Genomic DNA, 21611 nt, shown 5'->3' with positions numbered 1-21611 from the left:
AAAATTGTGTGGTTTTCTAGGACATAGTTTCTAGCAGTTCAAATTCACCAGAGTAAGCTTACCCCCATTTCCCATCATCCTTCAGTTTACAGTCTTTTCCTCTAGCTTACAGCCCCTCACACCCCAAACCTAACATTACCAGTGCAAAAAAAAGCTAGGAGCTTTTTTGAGCAGTTACAGTTTTGAGCCAGATGCCAGCTGGATACCAGCGAGGAAAACAAAGACATGTGTCAAATCGTCTACTAATAGATGAATAGCATCAGAATGGAGCAGAGCAGGGAGCTTATGGCCCGCCCATTGTATTTTTACATCACAAATACGATGGCACTTGTCTGCTCCTGAATCACAACGATTTGTATAAAGAAATACTCAGAACTGCAACTTTAAGCTTTTTTTTGTACTATATTTCCTCTGTCATCAGAAAAATGCCACCAGAACACCAAAAACACAATTTTCATTGGTGTGGGTCTTTAAGGAAATCTTCATATCTAATCACCTTTAACAGTAACTATGGTTACTGGGACTTTAGGTTCTGTGCAGTTGTGGCTAAACTTGATTTAGATGAATACAAAGAACAATCATGTGAAACAGGGTTAGGAGGGCAGACACACCTTAACACTGTGCTCACTTACTGTCAGACTGCATCGCTCACAGTCAGCTGATTCTTGTTGCACGAATTATATAGCGAGCATCGTTCTATTAACTTTTAAAGGTGTTTTAATAGTATTTTATAAAAGTAATGCATTGAAATAAGTTAAAAATCAAGTTCACATATAGAAACAATCGCATCCTAATTGAATTTTGGTGGTTCAGCCCCTTTGTTGGTAGTTTAGGTCATTTTGCCTCAAAACATTTTACGTCACAAGTTTTCCCATGCTTTGTACATGCTCAGCATTATGTAAATACTGGTTCTGTTGTAATCCTCTTTTACCATGTCAGTGGTGTAGAAATCGTTTTATAATCTCATAATCATACATTTTGTAAAAACGAGCGATTTAACCGAATAATATGCAAACAAATGAGCAAGTTTTTAGGTTTTTCTTGCTTCACATGAACGCAACATAACCGCAAACGTTGCACTGCTTTCTTTGGCCACAATGATCCGACTCTTTCTGTCTTTGGTTGCATTGTCCCTATTCAACAAACAGCCATTCAAATCCTTTTTTTTTTTCTCCAACAGAAAAAGCTAATTGAAATCATCACCCTGTAATAGTTTCCTCACCTTCAGTAATCAGGAGCTAAGCCCCCCCCCCCCCCCCCTCCCTGCTGTCTGCTGCTCCCTCTCTCCTGTAATGACTTATCTGTGTGGCAGACAGGCAGACAGATGATGCGGCGTGTGGGGGACAAATCCATCACACAGGTAGTTTCCCACACCACTGCATCCGTCCAGGTTTATCCATCCTCTGATAACTGGTGTAGAATACTCTATCAAGTACCTAACTGCTCAGTCTAAGTTTATTTTTGCTTTTTTTTTTCTTCTTCTTCTTCTTCTTCTGTGGGCTGGTAAAGGCTACAAATCTGCAGCTCAACTTACATTTGTCAACTATTTTGCTTGGTAAAACCAAAGTATAATAAACAGACATGTTTTTATTTTATTTTTTCATAAAATCAAATCCATTATTGGTTCATTAGGGGAATCAAAACCCCCTTGCCGTGGGAGGTCAGCTGCTTCTGCAGTTCACTTGTTACCCTCATTGATTTGTCATTTGGAAAGTCTGCAGGAAGCTGCAAGACATCCCTCGGATCTGATCTGCCATGTTCAATTAAAAGCCTCTCTAACATGGCGCAGATTTTTTTCTTGTCTTATCTCGACATTTGCAATCCTGAAATGCATTCTGGGTAAGGATTCCTTTTGTCTTTCTTGTCCATTTTCCAGCCCGTCTTGGTTGGCATGTTCAGCGCCAAGAAAGGTGTTGTTTCAGGCAGGGCGTGGCGTGTGTGGGCTGATTATAGTCCTCCCTTTGTGCAGCTAATGAGGACTTCTGTCCTGCTATTGGACTACAACGTGCATGGCTGCCGTTTTATAGTGACCTTTTGGACAAAAAGCTGCTGGTCACTATCCCATATCAGAGGATTAGCAAGATCTTAAGACATCACTTGCCTCACTATGACAACCCTGTTAGAGGAGAAGGAAGCGTTGACAGCCAGGATGGGTGTACAGGAAGTGTTAAGAAGCCTGAATTTGGAGGGATGACAAAAAAAGGGGGAGGCTGAGGTGTGTTGGGCATCGTGGTGTGTCAGCATAAAAGCAAAAGAAAATTCTGGCTGAGCTGGCTGTTTTTCCCCCCCTTCTCTCTGGTGTCCATTTAAAGCAATAAACTGACATGACAGATATTTCTGTTCATTGCTCTCCATTATTTCCTACCAGTTAATGGCGGCAACCTAGTTATGGTTGCTGCTTGTGCCAGACGTAGGGAGGGTTTGTTGGCAGGATGTCCGTCAGAACAGATTACAGTTAATAAGATGCGGAGTGAGCAGAGATCCAAAAATCCAATAAGAAAGGCGGAATTTATACAGACTTTTGTACAGAAATATGTTAGAGATCATAGCTGTAATATTATTTTACAACCAACAACATATCAGTTGTCAGTAATTTCAGCCTCATTCTGTTTCCATTTTTTGTGGCTCACCTTCACTCACAGTCTGTTTATTTGAATTACCTTCTGCAGATGCTAAATTAAAATATTTAAATTTTAAAACTGCTATCTGGAGCTAAAATCTCCATGGATGCATCCAAGCAAGGAGGATGAAAGGCGTTTTTGTTGTGTGGACAGATTAGGATCCGACTGTGATGAAAGGAGCAGAGAATCACAGGATCTGTAGCTTCAATGGAGATAGGCATCGTCACTCTGACCCCTGCTGCGGTGGTAGCTGGAGGCTGATATGGAGAAACACGCTAGCAGGGTCGAGAACATAAAGTGCTACATGCGCAGGCACTGAATGGGAGAATGATATCAAGAGGGAGGCGTCCTATCAGGAAGTGAAGTGCAGGTATTTGGATTAGGAAACTTTAGAAAAAGGAAAAAATGTATGGGAATGGTTTCGAGCAAAAACAAACTCTGACCCGTAAACCCCCCAAACCTGTTTGTTATCTCTGGCCATTTGTGACAAAAGCAGTTGCAGTGTTATGTTGAGTATGAACATCCTGATCAGAGCAACACCCAAAACTTCTACCTGAGGACTGAAAGGCAGGAAGCTCTTCAAGTAAATGGATTGTCACAATAAAGCAAATTCACAATGCATGCCACATACGCACAGTCAGCATAAAAAATAAATCCAAAAGCATAGGTACAAGCTGAGAAAAATTGAATGAAATCTAATTTCTAAGGCGGTTTCTGTAGCCAGACTTGGACCATCGTCATTATGCAGACCACATAGGGAGTCTATATTCAGCTGTTACAACACTGAACCGAATCATTGCACCTCTACTGCATGCTGTTAGGTCTACATTTGAAGTATTAAATGTGTTGAATTTAAGTAGGATTTGTTGTTTTATAACATCACACCAGGCTTATTATGATTCAACTGAAGGTTTTTTTTTGTTGTTACTTGTGTATTAGCAAATGAAAAAAAAAGGATTTTTCTAGATTATTGTTTGTTGTTTTGTAATACACCATTCATAAATCAAACCCAAACAAAACTGTGACCCAAAGTTTGAGGTTTGAACCGAATCTCGAAGAAAGTGTATCGTTAGATCCCTATTTATTACATACATAAAATGATGTGTGCAAGGTTCACATTGATGTTTACTCTTAGCAGAAGTGTGAGCAAGATCACACTGATGATGGACCATCCACTTATCCTTTTATTTTTTTTTCTGCACCTGGATAAATGTGGGGGTGAATGTCAGCTGTGGGGTAGTTTGATTCCCTCAAGTGACACAAAACAGGTTCCTGGCCTTTTTTTTAAGTTTAAATAAGTAAAAACAGATCCACTTTACAGCTTTGTATACCTTTTTCTTCCTTTAGTTCAGGAATGTTCAGCTCATTTGAAAAATTTTAATTCCAAAAAGGGAATTTTGTGTTTGTCAGTCAATGGAAATTAGAAAATAGGGGCACTCTGAATTGTTGAGGATATCTCAAAAAATGTCAGATTTAGAGGCATTATTAAAACTCACAGTTGACCTTTAATTGACTTTCTATTAACAAGAGTTTTCCTTCATATTTTCCAGAAAGAGTTTGGTTTAAACTGACTAAAGGCTGAAAGTTTGACAGGAAAACAAGTGAATACATTTGGTGGGATGCTCTTCCTCATCCCACCAAAAACAAACCTTTATAAGAAAATAAACAATAAACATTTTTTATAGAAATATAAGTTATTTGATGTCAACAGGAACCCTGAGGAGTCCACAAAAGCCCCAGATTTCCTTCAATTTGCCCTCATTCAGGTCTTGGTTTCTACTCCATGTTGTGCGGCCATCCCCCCTCTCAGTGTCCGCCTGAAGGAGGAGTTTAACCCCACATTGTCTGGGAGGAGTCCGCTCAGTCCCAGGATCGCCTGGTGATGAAGCTGAGGCACCGAACTGGACTCAAAGCAAAACTACACTTTATTTGAGCCGTAAACGCCACCGCTCTGCGTTTCTAAAAATGTCTAAAGAGGGAAACATGTGAGAGTAGCAGGACGCGGAGGAAACGTGATCCGGTAAGTTGGAAACGAACTATTCGAGAAGAGTCACCCTGCTTGTCGCGCCGTCTGTTGCTAATTTTTCTAATTAGGACGTTAGCGCATTTTTTCAAGTAGAGGAGAAGTTGATCTGTTTGTTTATTTGTGTTTTTTTGGGACAAATTAAGCCGCGGAAGGATTTAATTGGCTGTAGTGAGAAGTCTTTCTCAAAAGCGCGTTTTTACTACTGATGTTTTTTTTCCCACGTTAACGTCTCGTCACGGAGTTTACTTGGAAAATAAGCATTGTACCAAACACAAGTTGTTGTTTTTTCCTCCATTTTTTTCCAATTGACAATTTAACTCTGAAACACAACAATTTATGGACGAGAATGTAGTTCTCCAGCCTTTCTCAGGAGACTCAGTAAATTCAAGTTGTGTGTTGTCATTCCAGCAGTCTGCCTGGTTTTGCTGGTCTGGACGTGGATTAGGATTGAGATATTTGGGGGTTCTGCTCATTCCAATAAATGCGAGTCTGAACTTTAGTGTCCAGGTGCGATTTGCGCTTCATTTGTAGTGCTGTTCGGCCGCGTGCTGGGTGGAAGGGCTCTCCAGGCACATTCAAAGGCAACAAAGAGGTCCAGGACCCCTGCAGTCTAGGGTCAGCCCAGAGCAAACACGGCCATGAATCACTAAGAGGGTTTGATGTGCCTTTTGGCTTGTTGAGTCCTCTGTCATGGAAACCTTTCTTGGGAACTCTTCTGCCACATTTGCCCCTTCACTAAAACTGTTAGAAAATAATGGGGGAAAAAGGGGGTTAACAACAGTCAGGAATGTAACACTACAGGTTTTAAACTTGCTTTAAATGTCTCATTTAATTGCTGGTACTTTGTGGGTGGAGTCACCTAGCAGCCATGCCCTCTTTTTAAGGGTCCCACCTTTTTTTTTTTAAGTGTGACACCTTTTAATTCCAGTTTAAACTTAGTTTATGTACCAAAACAAATCATCTATAGTATTTTTCTCTAATCATCACCTAGATTTATCATTTATTGGTACTTGTGTGTTGGCGCCCTTTCAATAAAAGGCGTGATCTGGGGTAAAAGAAATGAGCAGGCCTATATTTTATTTTAAAATAGGCAAATATAGTTCATCTGTTGAAGCCAATGACTGTGTACGAGAACTAGACCCCGCCCTCCTCGCGCTCCATTAGGAAGTACCAGCTGACCCCAAGAGGCCAAAATCCCATAGACCTCTCTTGAGAAACAAACAGCTGTTACTCAGTCACTATATTTGTCAGAATTGCTATTCTTGTTTTACTACTTGTTTTTTAAATTGTTAATTCTAATTCTATTTTTTTTTCATTATATTTTTTTCTGTATTGCGAGTTATTAACTGACCAATCAGATGCCTCAGAGGGCCCGCTGGCCCCCCACCACAAACGATTAATATGACAGATTCTCCGGAGTCTGTTTTCAAGTGAAAGGGATGTGGACTTCCAACAAACTCCCTCTTGACTGGTATAAGGTTGACCCAGACGGACCGAGCAGTGCTTACGGACGTCGTCTGTCTCCAACATACCAGTATCCGTAACGCGAAAAAACTCAACTGTCTTCATTTCATTGGAGATGGAAGTTAGACATTCTCTGTGCTGTCACACTCACTTGGTCTGATTCTCGTATACAGTCAACGATTGAACAACAAATGGACTTGTCCTGCAAAATTTTCCAGCATACCTATATTTATAATTTATATGATCTCATTCATTTTACACACCTGTATAAATTTCCTCACACATGTTACCCCTCCCACTTATGATCTTAAAAACACCCTTCTGAAGAAAAATCTGCTCTTAGGGTTCTCCCCAGTATTCTTGCTACCATGTCTACAGAAGTGGTCATTAATGTTTCTGCAGTGTTTATTAGTAGGTAACTGGTGCTGCAAGAGTAAATGCTTTGCTTTGACCGTTAGTCTTTAGGATCTGGTCTTAATGACTGAGAGCAGATTACTTAGCGTATCTTTTAGCAGGGGGGAGTCCTGCTGTGTCATTGGATTGTTTTTCTGCCCCCTGTCTCTGTAATTTAGTCTACAGAAGTCATTATCCACTTACATAATTGCGCTTCTCATAATTCAGTTCGTCTTTTCCAGTTGTTTCTAATTGCAGGCGAGTATTAAAAATCCTGGGTCAAAAGCACCATCTGCATATTTTGGTCTCTGTGGTTTGCATTTTTGTGGCAGTGAAATTCTCAACCCGGAGGAACATTATATTTTTGTTTTTCTCCGATTGGGAAATGGTCCCGAACCAAAGAAGATGTTGATTGAGTTAAACTTGTAATTTCCTTTCAGAGGAAAACTTGATTATTGTTGTTTGTTTCCTTCTGTGGCACGAGCTGGCTTTCGTATGTGTACTTTTGACGGCAGGAGATGGACCGCTCCCCTCTCTCTTTTTGAGGCTTGAACAGAGTTACACACACATTGTTTTGACACCGAAAGAATCAGGACACAGTGAAACTGACATGATCCCCTCTAGAGGTCTGTTCTAAACTCAATGTTAATTCCAAAGTGCCAGCAGTCTGAGGAACACTGGTGTTTCGTGTATTCTTCTTGGCACATTTTTCTCCATATAGGGTGTTGTACATGTGACTTATCAGGCATGGGTAACATCTTTGCTTCTTGTCACATGGGGATGAAAGCCTTTCATTGTCTTTTTAGGCACGGTGGGTTCTGCAGGGTGACAGAACATGCAATTATCAAAATGGATCGTAGTAAAAACTTTGGCTATTCCTCTTCAAGTTCACATGACAAACGTTCAAATATATAATTTGCAGATAATAATATCATTAAGTTTTTCAATCACAACTCCCTCTTGATTCTTTAATTCAAAAACACTAATACGACTTTAAATTCTTTTACACCTGTCTTTAAATTTCCTTCATTCAACCTCCAGTGTGAGCATGGTATTATTCTTGTGTTGCAATTGGCCTTTGATATTGAAGTTATTTTTTCCGAGGTGTTACAACACAGTAAGCCAAAAATAGCAACTGAAAGAACACCGGTTGGGACGACAAGTTCAGCAGCTGACTTTACAAAGGAATGGTCGTTTGATAAAATTATCTTTAAAACCGCTGAGTTTTCATTTTTGTTTGGTTTGTTTACATGCAAACTGAGCAAAAACCGTCCCTCGCCACTTTTAGTTCAGAATTCAGCAACAGGCTTTATTTTTTTAAGACTGACTGGCTAAATTTGACACCACATGCTGTTTTGTAAAAGCATAAGAATAAAGTCACGCTGCCTCAACAGTGAAATGCACTTTCAAGTCCTTTGTCTGCATACAGAAATTCCTTACAACTCAAGATATTGGTGGGCTGTCTGGTTTGGTTTGTGCCTGCTGCGGGTGAAGTTATATTTGACTTTCAAATTGTGTTTTGTAAGTGTTGTATGCGGTCAGCAGTGTCTGGAGTGCGCACTATAAAAAGCAGGTAGCGTTGACAGCATCTTAGCTAAGACTTTTCATCTACTACGCAGCTGACATGTCGGCCTTAAGATACATTGCTCACTTTGACCCCTTCTGGCGGCTCACAGATACAAGTTAAAAAGCAGCATCCAACTTCGAATGTGTCAAAAACATCCATTTTAGGAAGCATTTCTATCTTGTATTCAGCCTTACTCTGTTAGAATTCAAACTTTATTTCTGCTTTACTGGAAAGCTCACGCAATCATGTCCCTTCATGCCCACAGATCTGAGCTTTCAACTTTCCCATGCAGCTAAAGCCATGGGTACCTTCGTGCTACTCCTAGCGACAGCTAAAAATTCCCTACTTTTGATTATATTAAGGGAGATATCTACTAATATTATCTAAATGGGCATTGGATGGTAAGAAAAGCCTAATGGCTACTGGACCAAGTTGCCATGGATCCAGTAATATCTAAATAAATGATATCTAAACTAAACTAGGCTCATTCTGGTTGACCTGCTGAAGAATGACTTGAACAGCGTATGAAATGTGGTATATCTATGAATCGTGGAGGTAACAAGAAGGTTAGGTAGCAACCAGATGACTTCACTTGTGAATTTCATTAACTTTAAGGGATAATGGAATGTCATTACCTCAAAGAAATAATGGAAAGTCATCTGGTTATCTCTTTTTTTTATTGATGGGAGTATAAATCATTAAAAAACTGGAGTGCATGAGGTAAAAGGGTACATGTGGTTCATAAATAGCATTAACGGTCTGCTTACACTAGCAATCCAGGGGATGCACATTCATTAGATCTGTGCAAACTATTATAAAATACTACTTTAAACAATGAGATAGGCAATTGCATGTGGAAGGTGTTTGCAGCTAAACAAATCCAAATATTCAGTTTCATACTTCACATCTTCTGAAAACCTCTTGTATAATCTTTTATGCTCAAAGCAGTTTTTTCCTCCCATACAGTTTTTTTTGTGTAAGAACTCTTGAGCCTTTGATTATAAATTCATGCCAGGCATTGTCACGATGCTTCATGGAGTGCTGTGTACTTAAAAAAGCAGAGTATTTGCTTTTTGGATACCTGCTTAAAAAAGACCTCAAGTGCTGTTTGTATGGAAATGACCCGGTCTTCAACTAGAGGTCCTAAGCCGACTCACGGGTCAGTCCATACAACAATGGAAATTGTGATTGATCAGCTCTACCTTGGTCCAGTAGCCATAAGGCTCTTCTTACCATCCAATGCCCTATTGGAAAGGCAAACACAGCTGCTGCTGCTGCCCGGAGTGCTCAGTATTGAGATGTTTAGTTGGTGCCGTGTGTCTCGTATTGTTCTTGGTGATGGATGGGAGTACCTTCTGGGTACACATTTACTGAAACACATTCCACCTGCTCACCCGCGGGTAGAAAACTCACATTTTGTTGATGAAAGCAAAAAAAAAAGCACAAAACACAAAATTAAGAAAGTTTACTGGTTTTTTTTAAATCTTTGTGTTCTATGAAGTGAATTTTTTTTACTAATTTAGACTGTTGCACCAATTTTCTTCTTACTGTAATCTTAGGCTGTTAAATATTTGTACTGTAGTATGACAAAGGACTCATCACAATGCATACTTTCTAAAACTCTGCTGTCCTACAAGGTTCTGTTGTTTTAGCTTGCCAAAAGCTCGCTCCAGTGAACTGTGTTGAACATGGCATGTCCTTATCTGCACTTTTCCTCGACTTTGCAAAAGGCAGGAATTGCTTAGGAATGTCTTTGGTTTAATTTGTCTTTGGTGCAAAAACCTTTTCAGACTCATTATCTCTCTTTTTCTTATTCAGCCCCAAACTGCTCAACGGTGGCTTGACTTCAGGAAAAGACAAGCTCTTTTTCCTGTATTTTCCTCTTGACTCTCTTTTCAACATGCCGGCTAAGTCATTTGGTGTCTGGCCAGTCTAAACAGAGACAGGATTCTGATTACTTTAGGTTACCACCAACCCTGGCACCCACTCAGTGGCCACGCTCAATTGAAGCTTCCTTGAAAACCCCTTTCTCTACAGAGGTGGATGTATCCAGATAACACGTTTCCTGAGATGATATCACCGTCAGGGCTTATTTGGCCGACAGGGCTGAGCTCTTTAAAAGGAAAAGGGTGAGTGCATGTGAGTGAAGGACCTTATTGTAGCCCACGTCTAGATAAGAAAAAGTTGTCGGACATTTCATAATTTCTGTAATGTAGGACTGGAAACGTGCAAATAATTTTGGTAAATTGCATGAAATCTGTTGTGTAGGGAAATCATGAATCAGCCAGGTTGCAGAAGAACAGTCGGTGTGTGGGCTGGCTTGTTTTTAAAGCACAAATATTTATTAACCTTTCTTAACTTCCTCTCGTAGTTGACACTGGTTTCCCTCATTGTCTAGAAATGCAGCTGTTTTCAGCTTGAGCAAAGATTCAATAACTACTGGCTGCCTTCATTACAGCTTTGTAATCCATAGCTTAGTTGGTTGCCTTTGGTGGACCTTAAAGGATAGACATGGGGAGGACTGAGTATTTATTCTGTTCTCAGTGTTTGTTCAATCAATGAAGAAAACAAATCATGCAAAATCTAATGAAGACAATTTCATCAGAAACACCTTCAGCTCAGTCTGTTGACCAGCATCATTTGTGACTAGTTCATCCAGAGGTCGATGCCAAGGTGAGTGGATTACACAGAGTGCAGGTTTGCTGCTCGTCTTGTTGCAGCTTGAAACAGTTGTGCAATATTAATACAGATCTGTCCCTCAAGAGGACAGCAGATGCCAGCGGGCTCTCTTGTATGGTAAGTGCTGCCTCTCAGCGGTCTAGCCCATGGGAGTTCACTGTCATGTCAGGGGATTATTAAATCTTGCCACGCACAGAAACCTGGTGCAATAAAAGCTGAATCCCTTAACATGATGGTGGGAGATGTAGGGCAACCAGCTCACAGAGCAGGGGTAAACACAGTGCAGACATAAGTGAGCTGACTCTGCAGGAGAGCCTGTTAAGGATCTGTGACATTAAGTGTCATTGGAGTAGGTATGCCCTCGTGCAATCCTAATGTTATTAAAGTTGATTATAACAAAAAGATTTAAAAAAAAAAAAAAAAAAAAGCAACACACTGGAAAATTAGTATTTCTTTTGCAGATGTCCTTTCTTGCATTTTTGAGTGTTCTAAAAAAAGTAGTCCCAGACTTTTTAGGATAGGTCAAATAAAAAACAACCAATTGTCACGTGTTGCAAAACAGCTTCCATTCATTTTGAAACTGAAACTTTACTTGAGGGTTGTGTTTATGTCTCTAAAGTTGAGGATTATTAAATAATTAGTAGATGTCCAAAGCTAAAACCACATCTTGAATAGGTCATATAACCAAACCATGGAAATCTTCTGGTGGCTTGGTGTGATCAACAGAAGAAATTGTTGGATTTTCCAGATGGCTCTTCCTTTGTGGTGTGTATTTCTAGTCTATAGTTTGGACTAGTTCTATGTGATATAAAGGAAATGACAGAGTCACAGCTAAAAATATGGTGTACAGAGTAAGAGGTTACCGAGGAGGAAGTAGGAGGCTACCACTCGAGCGCTGAATATTTTGTAAATTAGTGCACTTTATGCATTTTCTGGGTATTTGGGGCATTATTCCAGCCAATTTGAAAGCAGTGGAGAAGGGGAATTTAGTACATAACTTCTATTCTATTCTGGGAGGGTGGAGGTTGCACTCTTGTTTTGTGTGTGCTTGTGTACCTTGCATGCGCACAGTAGAGCAAAAGCATTCAAGAAAATAACCAAAATGAGGGCTAATGAACATGGCTAATTTAGAGCAAGCATCAATCTATTCTAAATTGTAGGCAGAATTTGAATTCCTCCCCTAAACCTCCGGCTTCTCCCTATCCCTCCCAGTGTTGGTGCATTTGGAGGGGTAGGTGTGTTTGAAATAGTATTTTGGAGGAGGGCTCCGTATCCCTATGTTGCTAGGGTAATTTGCGTCATGCTATGCCGCGGAAAAGAAACTCTCGTCTTCACATTGGTGTGCACCAAAACACAAAAGTTTACGTTTAAATTTAAGTAAAGATTTTTTGTTTTTACATGATTTTTTGAAGTTATAAAAATAATGTTATGCATTTTCCAAGCGCTGGCAGCTACGCGCTAACGTGGATGACTGGTAACTATTGATGATGCCATCGAGTGGGAGTGACGTTCAAATTAGACAAAACTATTTTTTCTATAACTCTCTGTTTGGAGGGCTACATATAGGAATAGGGAGAAGACGTAGGGGAAGAATTCAGATTCAGCCTTACTCTTCAAACAGAAGAAAATGCTCGCGAGTGTTGATTTTCGGACTCTGTATACACAGATTAATTGCTGTGAAGTACTAAATCAAACTTTTGTCCAACATCAAAAAGTAGCCATTGAATACCTCACTCACAGGCAGGGAATCTTCGCCAGGATTCGGCTACATTTAAGGCCCGTGTGTGTATATCTTTGATAGAACGGTCAACATAGCCTGTGTCAACCTATTAGAACATGGTCAAAAATTTGGAATGACTGATTGTCCATCTGTTTTCCAATGTTGTTTGTCAGATACCTTTTTTATTTTCTCTATTCACATAAAGAAAACATTAACTTAATTACCATGTATTTCAGAACATACGTTGTGTCACATTAGTCGCTATATCAGCAAACTAAGAAAGAATGGTCTTGTTTCTACATTGCTTCCTTTTGTCTTTTATCCCAGCGAGTGAGTATCTGTGTGTGTGTGTTTGTGTGGGTGTGTGTGTGTGTGTGTGTGTGTGGGGGGGGGGGGGGGTTGGCATTGTGCCGGTTTTTAAATTTCATCATGTAAAGCACTTTGACTACCTTGTGTTGTAAAAGTGCTATACAAATGAACTTTGATTTGATTTGATTTGTTACACACATGAGGCACACCGGATTGTGGGCTGTACTAGGCGTAAACAAAACAGTCTGAAAATGTGGTATGACTACTATACATAGAGTATACATAGACTCCTTCTAGGGGTTGATGGAACGTTTTTCTACCAAACTGTGTTATTGTAAACCTCTTTTATTAGCAATAAGCAGCCTTTGCAGAGAGTGCAACGTGACAGAGAAGTCAAACTTTATTCAACTCATTAACAACTCTCTACATTGTTCAGTTGGAACACATAAAACACATAACAATACACTTTTCCAGTTCTTCATGTTGAAGCAGAGTACGTATCACTCTACTCCTGACTATGGCAGTTGTGATGCTCCAACAAGATTTATACAAAAGGAAAATTTAAAAGGATAATAAATGTGCCTTATGAGCCAAAAAATACAGTAGAGCCAGTTTACAAGTACCAGATCAATAATGGTGCAAATTTGGAACATTGTCCAGCTCTTCACTGGAGCCAAGTCAATGTAATTTAAACAAGAGTGAAGGTTAGGCCTCCAAAATATTTCTAGATTCTTAGAGGTTTAGAAATATGTAGTTGGCTTTAAAAGTTTCTTCAAAATACAGATTCATTTTGAACACCTTATGTTTGAATGAGTCAAAGGCCACATTGTAAAATTTAAATTTGCCGTGTGTGTGCTGCCTTCTTAAATTTGGATCGCTGCCTCTCTGTTTTCGTAGCAGTGAACCCTGCAGCTTATCAAAGGCACTCATACGAGAAAGGCTTCCTTTTTTTGTACAGTCCTTGATATTCTCCGAGCATTTGACAGGTTCCGATGTACAGCAGTGAAGTCATTCCGTGTAAATCATTTCTCTTTCACGGGGTGAAATCATTTATTCAGCCTCTTGAGGTTAGTGATCCGAGGAAGCACACCCCGGCTGCTGACTAAAAGGTGCCGCTTGTTGTGTCACTCAACTCGCTACGATGTAGCAGGTAGGCTTTGGTATCTAGGTTACAGCAATTCATCTTTAGCCTCAATATAAACTACTAGAAAGCTTGTTTTCACTTCCCTAGCCTCGAGTGTCTTTGTGCTGGTTCTTTGACGTGACATGTTTGCTCGCTTGCCAATATCCTCTGCTCAAATGTCTGTTTTTGCCTCACAGAGATTGCGTAAAAAATGACTTTAATAACCTGTGGTGCGATCTTCAAGTCATTTTGAGAACCGTTCCTGTCTCTTTAGGCATTTGTCCTGCTCCTTGGTAGTAATTTTGAGCGTATGCACGTGAGCAGTTTTTGTCTCCAGCGGCAGGCCCTGCGGTCTGCTCGCAAGACAAAGTCATCCTCTCTGCAATTTTGTGGTTATGGCTTCTTTCTTTTCTCATTTTTTATTATACGAATACGGATCTCAATATTTTTTCTCTGTATGGGTCCAGCTGGCTTGCTTGTGCAGGTCTAAGCTAATAATAATAATGTGGCGACTGACTTGGAATTGGGTTTTCCCCTGACTGTTAAAGTGTTTGTCTGAGTTCAAGGAGCTGGCTCGAAGCTAAATTCACCCTGTCATGTTATATTATCGGTCTCATGTATAATTTCTTGAGCTCTTTTCCTTGCTTTCTATGATTCATGTGTTTATAAATCAGAATTTGATGTAAAAGGAAATGGGGAAACCTTTCTGTCCTACTCGTAGACAGGATTTGTATGGTCATTAAAAACCTGGAGAAGTTTTGGGCGTTGAAAATGCAATTTTAATGCCCTTGAAAAGTTTGTAATAAAGGAAATCCTCTGTAAGGGTTAGGAAAAGTGATGAAAGTTTAGCATTTTTGATGTAAAAACAAAAAAGTTGAAATAGTTTAACATGAGATTGTATTCTAAATCGTGGCAGAAGTTTAACCTCACGCTATCGATGATGGGAAGTTATGTTGCCGTAAAGCAGTTGTCAGTTTGGCGCTTTTAGCCTCCTTCCGTGAAATGCTACGAAATGCCGGGAAATGTAGCTTTAACAATAAGTTGCTTTTCAAGGAGAGGCATCAACTGCGGCTACTGAAAGACCCTAAAACCAGACTTTACTCCATGTCCTTCGACATAAGCAGCATGAGAGAATCGGGGCTGGTGCCAAAACGCTGTAAACTGAAAAGAATGACTACCATAAATGTTAACACACATAGCTTGAAGTATTTAACAAATTAAATTGAGCCCTTCGCGCATTTGACCAATTAGATGGACCCTTTTTATCTTTAATGCCCACCTCCTATGTAGACGAGGGTCATTTGGAGTCAAATTTAGGTGATGTTATTTGTCATTTGGATAAAACTTCTGCAAGTAATGGAAATGACATGTTAGTTGTTTTTTGTTTTGCTTATTCTTGGATCGCATGTCATATCGCTATCGCAATATTGATCAGTACTATTGCACATCGCAAGTTTTCCACATAGTGCAGTCCTTTGAGCAGAGATGATATTTTCTTTTGGGTGTGTGACTAACGATTATTTATTTTCATGTTGCTGTTTTATCCCAGTTTTTTTTATTTGCTGTTTTCTTTCATATTGTTTCACCCTAACAATGAAAAAGACTGAGTTTATTCTTTTCTATGTTGTTGACCAAGATCCCATAGCATTAACCCTTTTTTCCTTTTTACCACATGCAATAAGTTTTTATGTTTTTCTTTCAGCCGCACAACTCTACGGTTAAAATAAAATTATACCATGGTCCGGGTGAATACTCGATTCTGATTGGCTGCTGGGTATGCGTTAAAACCTGATAACCGCACGGTGAAAAAAGAAGTTCCGGTCGGCTAGCTTAAATGATTTGTATCACTGCGCCGGCTTCTGTAAAACAGCCTTTTGCTTCATCATCTGAGCAAAAACAAGCGGTAAGCGATTAACTTTCCCTCTGACTTGATGCTTTATTCAACCCATCGGGACGATCAGCATATATATATCGCCGAATCTTGACTGCAGCGGTGGTGTTGCGCGACGCGCCGCATCACGTAACATATAGTACGCTGTTTATGAGAAAAGTTATCCAAATCGAAAGAAAAACAAGAATTAAGGACTAAAACCTGGTTAATATGTATTGCTTTTGTAAGTGACCATTGTATAAGCGGGTTAATGGCCTTCGAAGTGTGCAGTTACTACTTTTTAACGCACTTCGCGGAAGCAACCGTCCTCCTCTTGGCGTCGGACGGTTCAGGCTTCCACGGCGTGCGTTAAAAAGTAGTAACTGCACACTTCGTCGGCCATTAACCCTTACTTAACCGTGGCATGAAAAATACCAGGGAAAAAAAGTTGTAGCTGTGGGCGGCTTTGCAGCAGCGCCAATTCAATGTAGTCTGAGACAAAACAGCCCTGCAGACAAGTCGGATCAAGTCAGATTGTTTAAACTATAATATGGCTCAGCCATTATTGTTTTTTTTTTCTTCCAAGTCTTGGCAGTTGAGTTTGATCAGAACCCCATGTTCTCTCTGCTTCAGGAGGCAGATTGTCTCTGCCAGCTCTCTCCAGCCGCTAAGTCGTGGTTCTTTCCCTTCCTCATGCCCCCTCTCTGTGATGTGGGACTCGCCGGATCTGTTACTGTATCTCCACAAGTAATGAGAGAAACAGTGGATGGTGTGTGGTCAGCAAGTTGCCTCAGGGGTTAAGAATCTTCCTCTCCTCCCTCTTAAGCCCATCCAGCTTGTGGGTAAAAGCCTGTGAATAAATACCACCCTTGTCCTTTTCGTAATGGAAGAGCCTGACCTCTTCAGACCTCTGCTGGTCTGAGCATCTGCCCGTCGATTTTTTTTTCCCCCCTGCCACTCCTGTGGGACATTTCTGTCCTGTCACATCTGCCTGTGAGCTCTAACTCAATAATCCTTGCATTCATTTTACCCAAATGAAAGCCTACGATAATTAAGTCGTCAAAAAAGACAAAAAAAAATCACGACTTTGAAGTTGTCGATGATATATCGTCCGTAGTCGTGTGAAAGTTTTTTTTCCTGTTTGTTGTGCATGATGACTGCATTATGAGCTTGATCCTCATTGACATTCTTGATCCTCCCTGTATGAATGGGATAGTAATGAGCTTGGCAGGCACCTTAATTTAATCATGTCGGGAAAAGAGGTACACGTGTAGCGCAGCTGCTAGCTCTTCGCCGAGTCTCGCCGTGCCCTGGGATGAGGGGGCCGTTCAGTGCCAGCGGTGGCTTGTTTCTGTTTTCTTGCACATTAATAAACCACATTCCTGTGTCAAAACGCTTTGCAGAGCAGCACAAAAGAGTCTGTTTTGAAGAGATTTTCAAGATTTTCAATGACATGAGCTCGCGTGCTTCTGAAACTGGCTTCTCAGGTCAGCCTTTGTTGTTGTTGTTGTGTTAAACCTCCATGGTTGAACACAATGGCCTTCTTGAGGGCTTTTGTGTAGCACCTGTACTGGATTAAAGGTCAAAAACGGCTCCCAGCTAATTTCTCGTCATAATACAGAGTTAAATAGACTAAGGACTGGGTAAAATGATATTTTTCTTTATCTCACAATTATAACGACCTTGATAGGTTTGTACCAATATCTACCTAAAGGATTAAATCATTTTGTTAATTTTTACAAAATTGATACTTGTAAACATATAACTAGACAGGCCATTAATAGTTCATTGATGAATCAATGATGGTATGGATATAAAGTCATCCACGCAGCTCTGAAGGGACTGATAATCTTAGAAAAATCTTGCCAGACATAAAATAATTATGAAAGCTAATAAACCTCCACATGCACGGCTCCAGGCTTTAAGCTGTGGGAACTTGTGTGTCTGGATCTCCACCAGCTGTCTCAGCTGTCAGCGTTGCTTTCAAGCTTCTGAACAGTTGGACGTACTCAGATTCCTCCCCTCTTATCTCCTTTACGGACACCAACAGATACAGTAGGTTCTGGTCGACTGGGCCTGGAGCCGCAGTAAAACAATTGAATTCAGTTAGCAATAACAGGGGCAAAGCCTTGTCTGCTTTCCCATCAAAGAGAAATTGGTCTAATGTAACTATTTATTGCTGGCTGCGTTTACCTTTGACCTGCAGCCAGTCCAGCTAGGAATTTACTTTATTTTCTTAGGAGATACATTATCTGAAAGGAGCCTCATATCATAAAAAGGTAGATAAAGATTTTCCAATGCTGTTGGGGTGCTTGATTGAACTTTTATACTTTGGCTGTACATTATTATTTCAGTTTTGGCTGCAGGAATTGATTGAATAACAAATGTTTTTAAGTACAGGTAATTAGTTTTGACTCACATGTATAGAAAAGTTCCACTATGAGGTAAAAGCCCAATGCATCCTAAAGGAAAATCAAGATTTAAGGCTTTCAAGGGCCTATGTTATATCTCAGGACCTACCAAGTCAACCTCAACCCCAAAAGAAAGAAATGTATTCAAACATATCATGTTTGCAGTCACATTTTAGACCAATTTTTGTGCATTAGGGTTCAGTTTTTTACTTTCACTTTTCTGTCCAGGAAATTTTATGAGTACTTAACGGGAGCACTTTCTCCATGTGTGGAAAGAAAAGGGCTAAACAGACAGAATTGCAGTGGGTTTTGATAGCTGAAGACATACCCGCTCCTTTGTTGTCTTTGTTAACTCTGACCACAACTGTACAACTGAAAAACCAACCAGACAGGCTTAGACAAGTCCACCAATGGAGTTGAAGCATCATTGTGGATTCATCACATCGGTTCGAACGAGTTAGACACTTAAGCAGAAAGTATTATCATGTTTTTATACGGATAGAGCTGAGACAGTGCCAGCAGTTAATAATATGACTTGTTTGGTGCCTAGTTTTTGTTTTTGCACCCATTCATCACAGGTGAGGTCGCTTAAATGAGTTGGCAGGCCGATGGTCTTGTCCGCTCAGTCGATCAGAGTGGAGTGATTCATTTTGCCTTGACTGTGATCTGTGCTCCGGCCCTTTAATAGGTCATAAATGTTGAAGTGCTGCCAGCTGGAAGGCCAGTTTACCCTCAACACATGACTCCCCTTGGCATTGGAACGCTGTCTGAATGACCGTTTTCTTTTTCGATCTGAAGCTGAATCGCGCTCAGGTTGCAGTCAAGCTCTCACGGTGCCAGCAGATGTAAAAAAAAAAGAAAATGCAGCTAACACCACCCGGGGTGGGAGAAGCCACCGGAGCAAAGGGCTTCTGGCGTCAGGACTCCTCAAGAATGCAGAGAGGGATTAGTGCATGCCTGTGGCAGTGATGGAAGGGACTTTGTGTCCGCTGTACTCTCAGACGTTTACCCACAGAGCATCTGGATCTTCATTGTTTGGCCCCTCCCGTGCAGCATTATTTGCCAGCTTTACAAGGTGTGTGTTTTGAGCAAAGCCTGGTTGTTTGCCCTACTACCCCAGATAGAAACGCCCTCACCGGTCACATGTAATTTTTTTTTCTTTTCTTGAAAGCTCAGCTTCTACCACTCTAGCTCCTCTACGGGACAGTGAGCGATCAGCTTTGTCTCTTTCAAACTGTGAACCAATCGATTTTTTCTCCTTCAATGGGCTACTCTTTCCTAATCCGGACAGCGATTGATGCTGCGAGTGTGTGAGTTTCAAGATATGTGCCCGCTCTGTTTCTCATCCATTCCTGAAAAATGCACACATCTACCTGCTTCCAAATCCCTGTGCGTCACTTATTTCCTCGATAACTCCGGCGCATCCGTGTGACCTCTGGCAGCACAAGCTGCGGCTCTGATTTTTTTTTATTTTATTTTTTGCTCTGCTCTGGTCAATGATCTTTGATGGATCACCGGAGGGAGTTGCTGGTATGTCTCACATGACTGCCACAGTACAGTTTGGTGGCTTTTGCTATGGTAATGAGCGAGTCAGATGCATTAATCACCACATAGTGTGACAGATTATCCTGCTGCACCACAAAGGACAGTAACAGTCAATTCCAGTGGAGATAACACACCATGTGAATGGGATTAATGCAGGTGAAGTGTGCAGAATTCACTCCTCAAAGAAACATGCTTTGTTTAGGAGACCAGACTGCTTTACCTGAGGAGGCAAAACATTGTTGTTTTTTTCACTTTTGTCTTAAAAACCATTTCCCCTTATCAGGGAGGCATAATTGCATTTCTACTTTCTTGCAAAAGGAAACTTTCTTTTTTGCTCCATTTTCATGAAATCAGACACGTTTGCCTTTATCTACTGCAGATTGTCCTCATACTACCTGCCTTTCATTCCATCACTCGTCCTATAAGCTCCATTTTCTACATTACTGTGTTTCTCTGGAATAAGGTCGTGCTGTAGATTTGCTGTAAAAAAGAGAGGAAAAAAAATTTAAACAAGGTTAAACTGAGATGCTTGTAAGTCTCAAATGACTTTAGTCTATGTGCTGGAATACTCAGAAGCAAGTCTTCCAGTATATTTCATTTTCGTGTCCCATTTTTTTTGGCCTCAAAACCGCTTTATTTTTCTCATTAAATTGCTTATTTTCTCTGCTTTTTGGATATTCTTCCCTTTTCAAATGAAGAAAGACACATTTAAAAGTGAAAATAAACACTCTGACTCCTTGCAGACAGACACTGACACCCCCTTGAGGATGTCTAGAGTCATTGTCTCCTAAATACAAAAATCAAATCATGTAAAAAAAACCTCCTCTGAGCGCCCCCTTTGGACTTACTCTTTCTGATTACCAATCATGATAAATGAGAGCTGGAAATCTAGACATGATGGTTTTTGAAGCATGAATGTGCAGAAAAAAAGTCAAAGTCATAACAGAACTGCACGGTGAAAAACTCATTATTTAAAAAAAAAAAGGTTTAGTATAATAATTTATGTAAAATTATGACTTAAGAAAATGATTTGATTCCTTTATAGCTAAGAGTCTATAACCACTGGTTGCATTTTGAGGAGATAGGGAGGGGATCTGAGGGAGGAACCCAAAGCTGAACAAAAGGCTTGACCTCTCACCCTGATTTAAAGCATCCCGGCTTAAGTAAATTCCATCTGTCGCACACACCCACCACCTCCTCCTCCACGTCCTCCTCCTCCTCCACCCGACTAATTTCAAATGCAATTCCAGATGCTTCGTATTTAAAAGTCTTTGCTTCTTTATGAGCCTGCCTCCTAATTGGTGCTAATATCAGGCAATTAAAATCTAGTTGTCTCTTCCCTTTGGAAATTGCGGTTCTAAAACTGCTGCGGACCACAGTCCCCAGTGAGCGTGATAATCAATGGCGTCAAACCATAAACGGCCTCCAGCCACAAGAATAGCTCCATCATCCTGTTTATGAGAGAGATATGAAATATTAGCAGGCTCACTAAAAACTCATATTTCTTCTTCCAACCCTGCCCGACGCAGTTCCAGCTCCACATCCGTCAGAAAGCTCTCACAGGAACCCCCTCCAACCCCCACCCTCCCTGTAGTTTGAGTTTTTCATCAGAGACGAATTATCACAAATCAGAGTCTTGAGATTAAATATAACATGATGAATGCGTTTGGCATAAAACCAGTCATTTACATGGAAGGTTAAGGTCTCTACCACACTGCATTAACAGGATTGATGCCCCACTAAACTGTAGTTATTAAAAACATATGAGGTGCTGTGCAGCTGGGAGCGTGCACAGTTGCCATCCATTTGGCCTGAACAGAAATTACACATGTTTCTGTTGGATTCAGCCACCAATCAGGCCTTTTTTATCCATTAAATGTATA

At 40.5% G+C, this 21611-nt stretch overlaps 1 protein-coding gene across 2 annotated transcripts in view; it reads left to right on the top strand.

The window, feature by feature from the left end:
* The first annotated feature begins 4430 nt into the window (after window positions 1–4430).
* The window catches only part of tiam2 (T cell lymphoma invasion and metastasis 2), a 67192-nt gene continuing 50011 nt past the window's right edge, over window positions 4431–21611 (top strand). For both annotated transcript variants that reach the window (XM_023952068.1, XM_023952066.1), the window contains exon 1: window positions 4431–4641. The gene's annotated coding sequence lies outside the window, so the exon portion shown is untranslated. The remainder of the gene's footprint in view (window positions 4642–21611) is intronic.

This window comes from Oryzias latipes, chromosome 22 (genome assembly GCF_002234675.1).
Source record: "Oryzias latipes chromosome 22, ASM223467v1".
Classification (NCBI taxonomy): domain Eukaryota; kingdom Metazoa; phylum Chordata; class Actinopteri; order Beloniformes; family Adrianichthyidae; genus Oryzias; species Oryzias latipes.
Note: the sequence above shows the minus strand (reverse complement) of the source record. Positions and strands in the feature narration are given on the sequence as shown.